The sequence below is a fragment of the Rhagoletis zephyria genome, unplaced genomic scaffold (genome assembly GCF_001687245.7).
Source record: "Rhagoletis zephyria isolate East Lansing unplaced genomic scaffold, Rhagoletis_zephyria_1.1 Rzeph_scaffold_01164, whole genome shotgun sequence".
Taxonomy (NCBI): Eukaryota; Metazoa; Arthropoda; class Insecta; order Diptera; family Tephritidae; genus Rhagoletis; species Rhagoletis zephyria.
Genome location: NW_016158248.1, coordinates 116,941 through 134,373, shown reverse-complemented (window position 1 = coordinate 134,373; position 17,433 = coordinate 116,941).

Here is a 17,433-nt window from a genome sequence, read left to right as displayed (position 1 = left end):
AACTGAGGCGACAAACTTGAAACTTGACAAAATTGTAAATTCTTTTCGATTGACGCTGCACCAGTTGAGAGGACTTTCAGTTATATTTCTTTTTTTCTGCAAATGTCAGATGTATCCTCCTGACTTTCATCTTCACAATCTAATCACCCAGCAAGATCGCTGTTTAAACACCNGGGGCGCTCGGTTTTATAATGCAACGAAGACAAATGGAGTCCAAGATGCCCTCAAGCTAAAAATACTGGACAAGTTCCGTGTTTTTTATTATTTTTTGTGCCCTAATAAATACTTGGTGTGGCAACCCATCCGCCAGTGTGGCACAAGAGCAAAAAATCATTACCACGCGCTTCATAAATCAAGCAATTTGTATGAAGGAGTGTTTGCAATGTCGTTTGCTTTCGTTCTGTTCCGTCCCGATATAGCATTGTGCCATACTAACCCCTTAGGCATGAACTGGTCTGTTAGTCACGGGGTATATATTGTTCAAAAGGATCGCAACCTACCAAACTGTTCAGAATTGCGACGCGTTGAAAATTATTGAAAGAAAGTAGATAAAAACGAAAGAATACATCAAAAATTATCAGAATTTATTCGTGTCCATTCTTTATGTAGCAAAAGTGCAACCATAACTAACATAAGTTGTACATATAAAATATTTAAAGCGAAAAAATTCCTTTAAGAAAAAAAAAATTAGGTTTTCAGGTTCTAGGCCAAGGCACATTAAACAGGTAGTATCAGTAGAGCAAAGACAACATTTGCGTGTATTTCGTTGTTGCTTCTGGTATCGAAAGTGTCAAAAACTGTTCTAAATTTTTTCTTCTAAATCAAAGCGTGCCATGTGAAATACAAAAAATTATAAAAAATAAAAAATTGAAATTGGAAAAAATAAAAATTTCTTTCCTAGTAAATTTGTTTGCTTCTCGAAGCATTGATCCATCCTTTGCAAGGCCCAGTAATCAGCGATCGTGCTGCTGAGTTGGGCGAACGTTCCAAAAGCTGCTATTCAATCGCTTGTTTTGTATGGAAAAAGGTTTCACATGCAAATGGATTTTAACAATTCAGAATTTTTGTGAGAAAAAATTAAAAATATTTGACATTTTCGAGACCAAATAATTTGAAAATAAATCAAATCAGCTGCTCTACTGATACTACCTGTTCAATGTACCTTGTTCTAGGCTGATTTTTTCGTGAAAATTACTGAGATAAGTTATAAGACCATTGTTTATAAAAAATTAGGACACCTTTGTAAAATTGTATTTAAAAGAATTTATGTTAATTAACATTTTAGCTCTCGGTCCTGGTTGACCATTCTGTGGAAATGCTCATATTTAATTTTTAGGTACATTTATCTACTTTAGTAAAAAATTTTTTCGGCAAATAAGTACCATTTGAAAATTAGTTTTCATCCCTAGTGCGTTTTATAACCTTGATGCTGTCAAATCGACGAGGGGTTAGCGGTCCACGGATGGCGCCACCTCTGGCTCTGATACAAATATATATAACAAGCGTTGACAATAATTCGAGATAGAAAACTAACTCTAGGCGCGAGGTAACAATAACAATAGCCTACCGTGCCTACGCAGCTAGTGGAATGCGCGATAGAAAAAAGTTTACATTTCTCTATTTTGACTCTAGCTAGAGTGAATATCTCCTAGATTTGCTCTACCGTCTAAACTTAATTGAGAGAAGAGATTTTTATTTCAGTAAAACTATGGCGAGATTTCTCTAGCGTGTACACTTTGCTTAAGAATATTTGTGCAACATGTCGTATGAGTAACATATTTTTATTAATCTTAAAAAGTTTTAATTCACAAGTAAAAGTGTTAAAAATGGTTAAGTTATATTGATAGAGTACTTTCAAAATTGAGTTTGTGTGAGTTTGGCAGAATTAACTGTTATTTCGTTTTTACACGCGTGTCTCAATATTGACTTATTACTGGGAATTTCCTTCACATCTTTCTTGAAAATAGTTGAGCAGTTCTGCAAAGAATTCAAATTGGAGTTGTTAAGTATATTCCTTTGATTCATATACATATTTTCCGTCACCTGCATAGACGGAAACGTGAAAAAACACGAATCTGAAATCCGTTTTGCTCGATCACGTCACAATTTTTTCCTAACCTCAAAAACATGGCGGTTATTACGCTGTGCACACCCGGTATAAGTGAAACCTTCATAAAATCATCGGAATTTTATTGTAGTCTTCTGGTGTGTGTTTTATTAAACTCTCGTGGATTAACTCATTAATTTTATTTACTAGTTGGGAGAAATATAAATTGCCACAAATATTACTGTTTTCTCATGGTTCAACCTGCTTTCACAAGCAAATAAGAAAATACATTGATTCCAGTTTTTGTGCATTGAGTTCTATTTGTGGAGAACTATACGAGCTCCATCATCTGTGCTATGGTTTATTACAGCTCCGCCTGCTCTGGTCAATAGGCTTTTAAATTGAATTACTATATTATTATTAGAAATGTCTAAAGCTCTCTCAATATCCACCCACGTCTCTAAAATAATTAGAGAATTCAACGATGATGCTATTCTGTCTAATTGAAGATCCTGTACGTGAACGCGTATACTTAAGCAATTGAAGATAAACAGTGTCAATCCTTTGCTTGCATTATAACATCATATAATAATTTTTCAATTGTTTCAAGTCCATTCAGATGCAGCCTTTGGAATTCAGCTTGCAACTCAGTTGTGGCTACTCTTGCTCTCCGACCATGATCGAATTTTCTATACTTTTATTAACTTTTATTTACCTCATTTATTTATTTTATTTTTGAAACGAGATGTAGCTGTTGAGCGTATACGATCTCACCAAATAACCTCGTTATCGCACACGCAGAGTCCAGAGGAAAATTGTCACGCTTTACCATTACGGTTTTATCAGGCTATGGAGGATGTCCTGCAATCTATTGGTACCACCAGTGGAGAAATATTGTTGCCGCTGCTTTTCTTGTGAGTAGTTCGCCATTTTTGGGAGAATCAGAGAATTTCAGCCATAAATGAGCACACAACACGCGAACTTTTGTGGTCCATTTGTGCTATATTGCAGTACACACTTACAAAATGTTCCTCTGTGATGCAGTAGCGGCCCAACTCGTGTCTCTAATGCAGAGCTGGAGTATATGGTCCTGCCATAGGACATCGCAATGTTAATTGGACCACATTTTTATATCGTCACCTGAAATGCAAATGGACGTAACAAACATCATCGCTGAAATGCAAAAAGTCATAACTAGGAAAAAAATGTTAATTCACTTTTGATTTATATGATGAATTTCATCGAATTACAACTCCCCACAACATTTTATGAAAAAATAAATAAAATATTAGTCACGACTTTTTCCATTTAATTCACGGTGATGTTACGTCTTTTTGCATTTCAATTGACGATATGCATATTGCATATAAAATATAATATACATTTTTTCTCTATATTCAACAGTTGCTCGTTTGGAAATCTAATTTGCATACATTTTATGCCAATAGCTTTCGCAACAAGCAATCCAGTTCTCAAAGCGTCCAAATTGATTTTAGTCATGCAATAGCTCCACATAACTCCGACATAGACACACCAGTTGCTGGAGCACCAAAAGGCTGTGATGACAGTATTTTAACTGATGCGTGATGCAAATTATCTGGTTCTTGATAGCCAATATACTACAAGAGAGCGATCTCCAAGCAGCTTCACCACACCACACTGTCAACAACACGAGTCGTGGCTGCTATTCCACTAAAAAGTAAACTTACGTATACATATCTTTTAAACTACAAATATGTAGTTGCGTTCCAGATGCTTTACGACTTCTAGGTTTTACAGGATTTAGAGGAAAAGCTGTTTTCGCCATTAATAAACCTTTTGGAAGGTGGTGCTTCCTGTAAAAACCTGTAAATCGTGAAGCATTTGGAACGCAACTTATAGTTTTTAGTATATGGCTAAGCCAAACTGGAGAGTGAAGTCATTCGAGGCGAGCGATAATTGCCAATCAATTTGCGAGACTATCAATATGAGTTAACTGACATTGTTTTACATACATTGCTACATTCTAATGGTATAAATTCGACGATGTTGAGGTGAGCGAAAATGCACATTACAGCTTGTTCAGCATGCACGTGGGCTTGGGTACAAAGGAAAAGCAACAGTTGTTGAAGGTGGGTTAATTATAGCATTCTATTCATAATTGGCTTTCAGTTAAATAAAAATATATTTTCTACCATAATTTTTCAGCTGAATGTGTGCCCTTTATATTTGTGCAATTGTTTTGGATGGATGCCCTGATCCATCAACAAAATACCAGTATCCCATTTTTCATTTTCAATTTCATAGATTGTTTATATTGGCTTTTGCTAAAATTTCAAAATCAAAAGTTATCAAAACAAATTCTATGGGACTGAGAAATATTATTTTCTACTTTTTAGTCCATTTATAAAAGCGTTGTATATTTAAAAGTTTTTTTTATATTATTTATTTTCTTTTCATTCATTATCAGTTACATTAAGAAGCTAATAGAGGACGGAGCTGTTGGTGAAGAAGGTGTCGAGCTACTGCAGTACTGCAGCCGGGAAAAATCCACATTTTGCACGTGCCCCACTAACCGAACCATGAGAAAATTAGATTATGATATAACGACGACGAAAACTGGTACCAGTAATTGATTAGGAATGCCCCGTTTTGTATGTAAAATTTGAACTTTGGAAATTTGAATTTCCATACGAACACAGAAATATAAATGTATCTAAAACTGAATAACTCAAATCAAATTGGATTGCATTTGCATAATATGCCTAATATTGGAATCTGTTTTGATCGTAAAAAATACAACTTGCCATCATTTAGATTATAGTTTTGAAAGAAATTGATTGCAATCGTAAATTGTGTCAACATTTTTAATAGCAATCTGCCTTAAATTTATGTTCCCCATGTAACGGTTATAAAATACGTTAAATCCGCACTATCTGCATTAACAAAAAATATAAATTGGAATACTTAAACGATTCATATTTATTTTCTAATAAGAATTGTTTCTTTATTGAAAGTATTTAATACTAATATAATGTAGTGGGTAATGTTTAAAAATGAATTCGCAATATGTCCGCAGCTTAGGTTGATTTGAATAAATCCGTTTAAATTTTTCGAATTACATCTACTTGAATATAGGATAGGCAGGGAAAAAAAAAGTTTCGAGCAAAACGAGTTTTTATAACCCTCCATAAAATTCCGATTAAATTTAGATACGAAAATAACGATATTTTTTTATGCAGACGTAATTATTTTCATATACCCTGTTTATACCCACACAAGAACCGCATTAACAAAAAACCGATTGGATTCAACATATATTTCTTTACAGCATTTATACCCCTGTCTTTATAGCGCACTCGATAAAGTCGTGTTCAAAAGTAAACAAAGGCCCTTATTATGAGCTGCATTCGATTTTCGATCTTCGCTGGCTATCGAAGATCGAAGATCGAAAGTGAAATTCGTATTATGAGCTATGCAAGCGTGTCGAAATTTTCGTTGAGTATCGAATTTTCTGTCGAACAGAATTTTGCTTTCGATGGTGTAGCGAAGTGTTAGAAAATTGTGAAAAATTTATGATTTTGTGTATGTTTTCTTACATTTTGGCGGCTAGACACTAATTTTAAACAATTTTTATTAATTTCATGCAGTTCTAACATCGTGAATACTAAACACAAGCTCGAAAGGCTGGTTTTACTTGTGAAAGAAAATCCCAATACTCTGTTGGCACGATCTCTGAGAACAAAATCGTAGCGCTGTTGATAGTTTTAAAATATTTTAAATAGATTTGGCTCACAAACGCCTCTTTAGATGGTCGGAACTTTTTAATGAATCTGTAGACAAATTTCTTAAATATATTTTATATCAAAATATATTCGAAAGACTAATAAACTTAAACTCTCTTAAACATTTGCTACTCCTGGCCAGTTTACTAAGCTCTCATCCTCTGACGAATCGTTGAACCAGAACTCGTTGTACTCATTTTACCACGTTTTTATAAACTTGCTTTCTTTTTTACTTCATTTTAATTAGAACAAATTTACATAAATATGTATAAGCACACTATTTAGTTTGCTCGATTTGTAAACAAAGCTTCTCAGCGGTGAAAAATATACTATTGTGAACAACCTGAGCGAAATTCACAATAGCGCTATTCTTCATCGAATGAGCGCCATAATACCAAATGAAAATTCGTTCGCTCAGCACTTTCGACCACAGTCGAAAATCGAATGCAACTCATAATAGGGGCCAAAATCTGCTATTTTTATACCATATTTTTTTTGTAAATAATTTGCGCGGTTGACCGAGATGGAAACAAACAATAATTGTAATTTGTTATAACAACAATTCGAATTTCAAACGGGCTGTATAAAGAAAACCAGCCTATTTTCACTTCACGTCAAATGAGTAATGCGTTTATACTTATTTTCTACCTGATTTGAGAAACAAAAAACCGATTTGAAAACAAATTGAAGTCAATACACTTTTCAATTTCAACGCGTTTTGAATTTTAGTTTATGCATCCGTTTTGAATCACAGCGAACTGGGTCAAAACGCTTTATGTGTCGGTATAAAGAAGGTAATAGAGCCCTTTGATTCTTAACAACATATATTAGACATTTTATTTAGCTGTTGAAATGGTAACAATTACATATGCGCAAAAAGTTACTATACATTAAATTATTGTTTTATAAAAATAAATTTTTTTAATTTCATTTTAATTTAGACAGCGGAAAAATTTTCATTTTAAAAATATATCACATGTTTTTGAAGATTTTCAAAGCCTTCAAAAAATACTGCAAAACACAACAATGAACCTTGGTATTAGGGCTGTGCGATTATTCGATTACTCGAGCAAGTTGGTTAATCAATTATTCGGTTAATCAATTACTCGAGTAATCAAGATTTTGATTACTCAAAACGATGATTAATCGAGTTACTTGAAATATGATTACTCAAAAAAAATAATTTTGCTCGTTAAAAGAGTTTGCTTTGGAAAATGCTTATTTTCTTTTTTACATTCTGTATATGAAAAAAAAATTTTCGTTTTAATTTTTGAAAACAGAAACGTTGTTTTAAAAGTATCTAGGAACTTTAACTACTTTATACATATGTAAAGAGTTGAAATGTTGATTACTCATTTTACTCGAAATGATGATTAATCATAAAGCAAATTACTCAAATATTTTTGTTTTTGGTTAATCAAAAATCTTGATTACTCGAGTAACTGAACTTTTGAGTAATCATAACTTCTAATTAATCGAATAACTGAGTTATTTACTTTATGATTAATTAAAATTTTGAGTAATCAATTAATCGCACAGCCCTACTTGGTAATAATAAATAAGCAATTGCTTTTTCTTAAAATTCCAGACCTTTTATTCGATTTGTTCAAACAAATTTAAACAAAAGGTCTGAAATTTTAAGAACAAGCAATCGCTTATTTTTGAATTATTTTATATACTTATTTTCTGTCTCAAAATGGCTTCTCGGCCATGCGGTGGAGTAAATTGAAAAACGAGAAAGAAAAATAATTGAATAGAAATTGGTTTAAGAAACCGATTTAGTTTATAAAAAAATGAGATTTAACATTAAATCATGACGATAATGCTTCATTAGACGCCAGGTCAATAACCTAAATCATCAAACAAACATTCGTTTGCGGATGCGGAAAACATCGTCCCAATTGTACGTTTGCCTCCAATTTATTTTATTAATAATTGAATAAATTTAATTTAGTTTATTTTTACTTTCCGAAAATGTTCAATGGTGCTGATTGCTGCAAGGATCATTTAGCGATTTGGAGCATAATCAACACAATATATGCACATACTTATGTATTTATTATTTCACAGATCTTTTAATATTTAATTAGATACGTTAAGATTAAACCCTTTTCTGTTCATCTTGAGCACACAAAACCCTCTTTTGTTAAAATTCGGTGCTGCACAAAATCCTGGATTTTATATTTTCCATCAAAATACCACTTCGCAACCCTGGATTTTCACGAAGCGTTTCATTCGGGTCGTAGTTTTGCGACTTCGTGCCATTCGGTGTTGTATGCCATATTGTTCACACTGTCATGGCCATATTGAATACCCTGTCAACTATCTGTCAACCCTAAGATATCGCACTTGTATTCTTCCACAATGGCCAAGAGTCCAAAATAAAATGATTTCAGATGGCCGTGATTTTTGACATTCTGGCTGACAAATATTCGACTACTAAGCATTGTATAGGCTTACAAGTATGGAAAGCGCCATTTTGTTTGTTTACATTTGAAAACAGCTGAGATCACCTGATTTTCAATTCTCTCATTCTCCGCACAGAGTTACATTCAAGTTTCAGAAAAAAACTTTAAAATGTAAATTGAGAAATATTTTAGAAAAATGTGTTTTTATTCATTTGAATTCAATAAAAACGAAATTAAAAATGCGTTCCAAGTCTTGCATTTCCAATAATAACGATAAATGTGTATGTTCCAGGCAATAATTTAAATTATTTGTGAAACTTATCGTTTTGCGCTAAAATACAACAATGTGTGTAAAATTCGTTGTCATTGCTTCTGTTTTGAATATCATATTCGTGCCTGCCGGTGGAAAAAATAGGTAAATTTGCATTTATTTTCAAGAAAACATATCAGTTAAAATATATTTCTTTCCAGAGCGACATACGGACAAGTAAGATGATAAATTTGTATGATGAATATCGCGGAAAAACTTTTGTATCAAAATTTCTATTCTAATTTGCATTTGAATTATGATATCAACAGGGATGATTTGGGACGTATTTTTTGAAGACAATTTTCTTATAAATCTTGAGATTGTTGATTTATTTTAGAATTAAAAAAGGTAGTTTATATTAAAAAATATATTTACACTAGCAGTATGTAAATTACTTTTATTCCGAATTGAAACGATTTTAATGAATATTCATGGTTACCATTAATAGTAGTATGACAGTTAGATCTAAATGCATATTTGACAAGAAAGATAGAATACAAGATTGCGCCGTCCTGGCGGCGATGACATATCTGTACAAAAAGTAATAAAAGTCGAATTGGATGTTGAAAGAAAATGTGAGAACAGCAAATTTTCTTAATAATAAATTTTTCGATAAGGAACGTGTTTTGATTGTGCTAATTTGTAATAGCCTTATTCATAAACAATAAAGTAGCTTAAAAAAGGCTTATAAATTGAAAAATGTTTGTAAACGGCAATTTAAAAAGCTTTTTAAAATTTTTATTTTTTATTAATAAGGCAATAAAAATATGTGATTTACAATAACTTTTAACAAAGGAAATACGAAATAAGGTGATTTTTGCGGAAGTGGGTATTAGTGAATTTCAGTGCATTTAAAGTTTCTGAGGTTTCGTTTACCTTTAGATCAGAATTGTCAAAATTGAGAAATTCAAAGTAGCGATACAATAATCATAGAAAAGAAGATTGCGCCCTGCTGTGATGATGAGTAAATTTACCACAATGAGGAAGAATATAACAATTAAGTGAAAAAATTTTATTTTTACAAATTTAGTGAGCAGTAACGCGTTTCAAGAACGATATTTCAGACAAATCGTTAATGAACAACTATTTTTCCTTCCCGTCTGCTTTGGTTTTGGCAAAAAAGTTGATAAGCTCCTGACGGCGATCAAGTCATTTCAACCATAAAATAATATTATTTGCAAGAACCATTCACTAAAATTGTAACTAACTTTTTATTATTTATTAATTTCTTTTTGATATTCAGCAATAACAAGATGGAAAAAAATTATAAACCAAAATTAGTAATATTTTTATGAATGTAGTTATAAAAGTTCACAGAGGAAACGCCGGAAAACAATGTATTGGCAACAACATAAAATTTATGGCAATTTAGATGTCAACAGAATAATAACTACGATAAAAAAGCATGAGAGAAGTGTGCGAGAAACGGTCAACAAATTTCTTATAAAATATTTTGATTTTTGCTGGGTGTAAATGAAAACTCAATGAGTATTAAGGAAAAGAAAAATTTGAAAATAATAAACAGAAAAAGAGATGGGTGCACAAAAACTTTAGTTAAATGTTTTTCCCAAATTCTTAAAAAGTAAGCAAATCGATTTTTTTAATGTTACTTTACATCTATTTTCTTTTTTATGAATAAGGTCATAAGCATGTACCGTTTTTATAAATAAATCTTATAGCAATATGCTATATATTTATTTATACACTTTTTGGCTGGCGAAATATGTAATTTTTCAACTTAATAGAAAAGCGTATTTAACCACATTACTTTTTTTTAATATTGAATGGCGCAACACAACAACTCTTTTTGTTGCACGAAACCCTTGAACACGTGCCTGTCATCTATTTCTTCTGTTTCGACATTTCGGTATTTTGCATTTCTTTCATTTTGACGTCATTCGCATTGTCAGATTTTTGAAATTCGTTTTGGTTCGACATTCTGCTATTTCATAATTCTTTCATTCTCATGTCATCCATCTTCCATTTCTTACCTTCCATTGCCGTTCGCATCGTCGAACGTGCCTGTCAAACACTGCCGCCATCATGCTTTTCAGTTTGGCAGGCACGTCCGCTGTTTGGCAGGCACGTCCGCTGTTAGAAAGAGAATAGACAAAAAGGGGCATAGGATTCCATACTTGTAAGTATATACGATGCTACTAAGTCAATCTAATAAATTCATAAACGTTGATCATTGTGACGCGTAAACATTTTAATTTTTACCGTGAAGCTTTTCGCATACTTTTAAGTAGCAGTACTCTTTTTTGTGAAGTTATTTTAAAATACTTATTTATGCGTGGTTTAGTTTCAATGTTTTATAATTTCTTTACTAAGTTTCCAAACTGTAGTGAAGATTGATAATTTTCGATATATTTAAACAAAAAAATATTCCAAAAAGTAAGTGATTGTGAAAACATTAAGATTTTTACTAGATCAGATCTTTCGAATCAAACTTCATCTAATATGGTGATTATATGCAAACTAATAAGGAATATTTCTACTTTTAGATTTTGTAAGCACTTTTTGCACAAGTCTGCACAAATTTTTGATTTTCATTAATAAACATGGCAGTCATCCGAAGCGCACTTTTTGACGAGTGGCTTAAAGGCAAAAAAGATGATAATAATGGTGCTAAAATGAAATATATTTTGGATAAGGTGGGAGGAGACATTGACCATGTAAGATTAAACGAGTTTATCGGTAAGATCTGTAGTCAATTTCGTTGCTTTCGTATGACGTCCCATTTTCTGCAGCTGCACTCCAACTGGTTGTCGTGGTGGTGTGGAGATATCCGAATTTTGTCTTTACGTAACACCGTATTGACGTAACATAAATATCATAGGTACATCCATTNCACTTTTTGACGAGTGGCTTAAAGGCAAAAAAGATGATAATAATGGTGCTAAAATGAAATATATTTTGGATAAGGTGGGAGGAGACATTGACCATGTAAGATTAAACGAGTTTATCGGTAAGATCTGTAGTCAATTTCGTTGCTTTCGTATGACGTCCCATTTTCTGCAGCTGCACTCCAACTGGTTGTCGTGGTGGTGTGGAGATATCCGAATTTTGTCTTTACCTAACAAACAAACGACGTAACATAAATATCATAGGTACATCCATTTAATAGTTACGACTTTTACGGATTTTTTGTAACCTCAAAAATCGTGCCTGCCGTGATAGAGCAAAACGGACTTCAGAATCATATTCAGAGCACCAAAACATATAAGGGTAAGGTATTACTGTCAAAATTACATGAGACTTTTTGTTGTAGTGGTTTTACCCGCCGAAGAAAACGGAGCATTTAGCGACAGCTGGAGGAATACGCTCCAAATCGAGTGGCTTGGTGGAAACTAGTATCGAAACTAATGCGAATGCACTAATTTTTAATAATGGCAGCATATATCTGACCACTGTTATACTTAATTATTCCCAACATAAATTATTTCTATTGTTCATTTTCATTAATTTAGGACTCAATAATTGACACGAAAGTGACGGGGAGTCTGACTCTAGCTGCGATGCTGATGGCTCGATTGATGTTTCAGGTTTTCAATTTCGATCTCTAACTCCACGAACAGCGAAGCGTTACTCTTGTGCTAGCCGCCCCTTAAATCTTCTAGCTACAAGCGATTGCAACATATTAATGAATTCTTCAAGTCAGGATATAAAAGATATTCACAAAAGAGTTTTCAACAGGTAAAAATTTACTTCATTGCAACTGCATACATTCTAAATATATATGTATGTTTATTTTCTGTACAGATGCACACAGCTATGGAACAAATTCAACAGACTAAAATCTACAGAAGTGGAACACTCTTCATGATTTCGGAAAGAAGTTTCTGCAACACAAAACGAATTTAGCCGAAATGTGGTATCCTCTGAAAATTTCCAGGCATGAGCTTGAGTACTTAGAAGAAAACATTAAGCTTATGGGGCCTATAGCAGGAGCGATCGATTTCTAGGCAGGGAGAAAATACGATGTAGTTTGGCTATAATATTTAGCCGATGTAAACGAAAAAATGCAAAAAGCTTTGCTTGNTTCTGTACAGATGCACACAGCTATGGAACAAATTCAACAGACTAAAATCTGCAGAAGTGGGACACTCTTCATGATTTCGGAAAGAAGTTTCTGCAACACAAAACAAGTTTAGCCGAAATGTAGTATCCTCTGAAAATTTCCAGGCATGAGCTTGAGTACTTAGAAGAAAACATTAAGCTTATGGGGCCTATAGCAGGAGCGATCGATTTTCTAGGCAGGGAGAAAATACGATGTAGTTTGGCTATAATATTTAGCCGATGTAAACGAAAAAATGCAAAAAGTGTTGCTTAAAATATTTAGAAAATTTTCAGTATACAGCCTACTCTTGGGATATTGTTATTGCGGGTATACATCCATACTAGCGTGGGCCGAAACTCCCCTTTTTTTTACCTTCTTACCTTCCTTTTATTAACTCGGGATGTAACTATGTAATTTTTTGACGCGCCTAAAAGATGCAGCGATTTCTATTCTCAAGTTACATACCTGATGACAGTACGAATGGCAATTATAATAGGGAGGTTTTAGTTTTTAAACTATAATTTTATTAGAATTTTGATTGGTGATAGCAAAAATATAGTTCATTGTGCTCTAAAAACAATCTGTGTGAAAGATTACAATTTTTGGTCAATATCTTAGGCTCGCCCAAGTCCATCAAAGTTCAATGGGCTCAAAAAATATAAATTAATAAATACATCAATTAAAATATGTACATATTTTTTTAATAAAACTGCAAGTATTTTCGAAAGTATTAGTCGGTTATTTAGTTAGTTAGTTTCATAACTTGGTATATGCACCTTTTTTGTAGAGAATGCAAGTAAGCTAAGAAAACATTTTTTTAGCATTTGAACTTTGATGGACTTGGGCGAACCTAAGATATTGACAAAAATGGTCATCTTTCAAACAGATTGTGTTTAGATCATAATGAACCATATTTTTGCTATTATCAATCAAAATTCTAAAAAAGCGGATTTTCGGCCCATACATACATATATGTTCCTAATATAAAACTACTGTTTTTAAAGGCTCTTGTCGAAACAGCCACAATCCCAGCATAAAAAAGAGTACTTAAAAAAAAAATTATTGCACTTACATATGTGGTGACTAGGAATGTTAATCCCGGGATCCCGAGCTTTTTAAGGTCTCGAAAATCCCGCGATACTTGGCAAGTAAGTCAAGTTTTCTCAAGTGAGTAGTCCACTTGCAAAGTGCGCTATGTAAAAATTTTTTGATTTTTAGTTTTTGGTGGATTACGTACCAGTATTTAATGAAGTTTCATGTCCACTAACAACACAGTGCAAAATCTTTTTATATTCTGAAAAAAATAGCATCAACTGTTAACACTTCTTCCAAAAGTCGTTATCATACTTATTAATAAACTTTCAAAAGTATCCATCGTCTGATGAACTTAGAAAACTGCTTTAGGTCGTATAGACTGTTAATGTTGTCTTATGTCATGTTATGTTATGTTATAATTTTGTAAGGCTCTTATTTATCCAAACTTTCAGGTAATAATAAAAAAGATTGAATTTAAATGTTACTTGTTGTCGTAGTCGTTTTTTTTCAAATTTATGGCTCTCTATTACTTATAAAATCATATAACGCTGTTTGCAATATTGCCAATATTGCACACCATGTTAACTTTCAAAATCGGTCAATGAAATATAAAAAATCGAAAATTCAACCTTGGGTTGCCCACTTAAGAAAACCTGACTCATATAAGATATTACTTTTTATGGAAGAAAATGCTTGATACCAAAAGCAAAAAAAAATATCAAAAATCAGCGGGATTTTTTATCATCTTCAAACTAGAATTTAATAAGCTATAAAACGGTATACCAAAAATTATTCTGGAAATTAGAATTAAAATGCCTGGAATTGGGATGAAAAGTTTGTGGAATTTTTATAAGTTTTGTACAACGTCTGAAAATTAGATTTAAATGGCATTTGTTAGATAAAGATTTATTCTTTTATATAAAAATAATGAACCTTTGAAAGGAAAAGAAAAGGATACAAAACTGGCAAAAATGTTGACGTGCTATCTTTTTTCGCGGGGTGTGCATAAAAAAAGAAAAAAATATCAAGCATACAAATATCCGTCACGGTAACTGGATGTCTCGAGAAAAACGAGAAGCCAACTCGTCCATGTTGTTATGGAGGAACGACCCGCTTCCAGTATTTTAGACGTACGTACACCTCGAAGGCCAAACATTAACTCGAACAACTTTCTTGGGGGTTTCGACATAACTTCCACCCCACCGTGACATTAGTTCCATGAAAGTTATGTCGGGAAATTACTACCATCGATCTATTTTTGGTCCATGGAAGTAAAGTCTGACATTACTTCCATAGATCTGATTCAGGGAACTTATGTCTGACATAACTTCCATGAATCAGATCTGTATATTAAATGCGCCGCTTACTGCACAAATTGATGAACTCCTTAAAAAATATTAAATTTTAGTGCCAGAGCTGGAAAACCGGCGCAAAATTAGGTATTCTCGCTTAAAACTCTTTGAAAAATGGTCAATGTTCCGAAAGCGATGAATTTCAACTGTTTTACATTAATGCAGCCAATTTTCGAATATTTTCGGAGGTATTGTTTAAAACCGGTGGGTGGAACTTGCATGACTTATCATGGTCCTTTTTAATTTCGTGCTTTATTTTTAGAAAATTTTGAATGAACTGTCGGTTTTCTGTTTAAAAATGCACACCATTCGGCTTAATAAATCTAATGCTGTAATGGGTAACGTTTTCCTATTAACGTGAATTTCTTCCGCTTCTAATCTCAGAAGAGGATGCCATTTCTAGCCAACTTTTGCGAGTTATGAATGACGTTTATCAGCCAAGATCGGTCGATAAGTCCTCCAAGTTGTTGTTAGAGGATACAATAAATATTGAACAATGTTTATCGAAGGGCCTTTAAAAACGTAATCGAGAAAACTTCATAAGAAAGCGATGAAGAAGACGAATTGGACATGGATATTGTGGACGAGTTGGAAGATGACTTGATCGAGTTTTCTAAATAAAATTCGAAAGCAAACACTTCTGACGAGCCTCAAGGAGTTCCAAATTATAGAAATCAGTATAAACTAAAATAAATCCGTGCGAAGCTGTATTTATTTTCCGTGGTCATGTAATATTATGCGAATTCTGTCACAATCCTTCAAAGATTGAATTATAATTTATCCTTAATAATAATAATAGTTTGGCACTTGCACGTATGTTAGTGTTTGGCCGGGCATCTCATCCGACTTGTGGCGAGCGTGTTGATGTTGTCACACAAAGTGGAGGGTCCTACACAGGGCTGCCAACTATCCCTAGGTATGAGGTGCCATATTGAGGATATAAAAGTGCCAAAATGTGCCAAATAGAAAAATAAAAGTGCCAAGGAAGGTGCCATCCTTTTTAATCCTTCCTATTTAGCAATAAATTAAGAACTACATTTCTAAAACAAAAGTGCAATGCCAAAATAAGACAAACCAGTTCAATAATCTTTAGAAACTAGAAAACTGTAGTTTAGAAAAAGAACTACACACAAAGGATTTTACAAAAATGTATTGAAATATTACTATTTTTGAAAAGTGCCATTTTGGCACTTTGTGCCAAATTGAAAAATTAAGTGCCATTTCATGTAAAATAGGGCCAGAAATGGCACGGTTTGAGACAAGTTGGCAGCCTTGGTCCTACAGTTTTACGCCGACTCCGAACGGCGATTGTATTTTTACGAAAAGCTCATTTTTATGGCGTAAATACACTCAGAGGTTTGACATTGCCCGCCGAGGGGCGACCGCTGTTACAAAAATCTTTTTTCTATATTTTTTGCGATGTTGTTTTGGCCAGGGCTAGAACCCAGTCACTGCGGTGTGGAAGCGCGACCTGCATACTACTACACCGCAGCGGCCTTAGTATACTACATACATAGATATAAATGAAATATGAATATTAATAAATTTTCATGGTTGAACTGAAACCGTAATTGATTTTTGTTATGAGCGCTCCGCTTGCTCACTGGATGGGGTTGCTTGCCCCTCTCTGACGATTTAATTATTGTGGAAGTTAAGTCACGACATAATGCAATGAGTAAGCGAAGAGATTTTCATGGAAGATGTGTCTGATATTCGTGGAAATTAAGTCTGAAATAACTTCCGCGGGCCCATGGAACTTACGTCCGTGGAAGTTATGTCATTTGCCCCCTTCTTGTTGCAGCCAATGTACTCACTCGCCTCTGTGCAGCAAAAAATGGGCGTCCAACAACGCAAAGAAAGCTCAACGTTGAAAAACTGTAGTCAAAACATACGACCATGGCTAATACATTCACTTGACTCTTACGCCTACTGCGAGTAACATGGGATAGCGAGCTAAAGAGGGAAGCGGGAAGTCTTTGCCGTAAAAAGAAAATAGTGGTAAAAATGCGGAAGTGCGAAGAGCTTGCGATGCTGGCCGACAGGAAAAACGAACATTTTACCAGAGAGTTAGGCGACTAATAGAGGGTTTCAAGACCAGAACTGTAAGAAGAACCAGCCGACCTAGTTATCGATGTTCAGAACGTAAATAAATTATGGGAATACTCTTCCACCCTACTGAATGATAGCAGCACTGAAAGTTGTGGCGAAAACGAACCCCAACCTCCAGTCGATGATGACGGAGTCGATGTTCCACCGCCTGGCTGTGACGACCCTGCAGTGAAAACCCAAACCAGTTAAAAAAAATACTAGTTCATAAACTAGTATGTGCCTACCAGTTCGACATTTTCGAAGAACTTAAGTGTTCAGCGACATCTGCCTTTGAATTGCCAAAGCCTAAAATAAAAAGCAATTAATTGCTTTTCTTACAAATGTCGACTGTGGCGTCACGTGAAGACT